Genomic DNA, 847 nt, shown 5'->3' on the forward strand with positions numbered 1-847 from the left:
TTTTGATTAAAAAATACGTCCACTTGATTGAATAATGAATGCATAAAGTTATTTACAGGTGCTACATCAATTTTGTCTGTATCTTTTGCATCCTCTTTCTGTACGGTTGGTCTTATTTGAACGCTAATGCTTAACATTGTATGTGATAGATCGATATATTCTTCACCCTGCCCTGGTACAACAAATTCTATAGGTGAATCATCGGTTAACGACGATATCGGTTTGTAATGTATCCATTGTGCGCTTTCAATTGTTGCTTGTGTCGGCGGGACGGTGAATAACTCCAATTCTGATTTGAGACATTCACACGAATGGGCGTGTAAGAAGGCCATATTCGTTATTACTACGCTGCGACGAATTCGTTATTGAAAAATATCAACAACAGTACGCTTGTTATGCGTATATTTCTTTTTCTTTATCCTTCTCTTTGAATCTGCCTTAGTTTTTTGCGTTTTATTACTCCGTACCTTTCTTCTTCTTCTTTCGCTGTTTTGCGATACGGACGACGTCGCGGATGTTAGTTAAATGGTCTATATTTGACCCTTTCGTGATTTTATAGCCCGACCCCTCCATAAGCATATCAATTTTTTCTTCGGCTTTTCGTTTTAAATTGGCGGCCGAATCTTTCATACGAGTATTAAAAGCCTCTTTGAATGGTATCTCTCTCTGTATTACATCACGGGCTACGTCCATACCAGAACGAGCAACTTCTTTTCCGATGGCTTTTGCACCTTTTGTTAAAAGAGGTAAAACACGGCGAAAAAGGCCGCCAAGAAAACTACTAATTCCGTGACCCCGTTGATTTGGTGACCCGATATATATGCGATCGATTCCGCTCTGTCGGCCA

Source organism: Wasmannia auropunctata, unplaced genomic scaffold, assembly GCF_000956235.1.
Source record: "Wasmannia auropunctata unplaced genomic scaffold, wasmannia.A_1.0 LD336061.1, whole genome shotgun sequence".
Taxonomy (NCBI): Eukaryota; Metazoa; Arthropoda; class Insecta; order Hymenoptera; family Formicidae; genus Wasmannia; species Wasmannia auropunctata.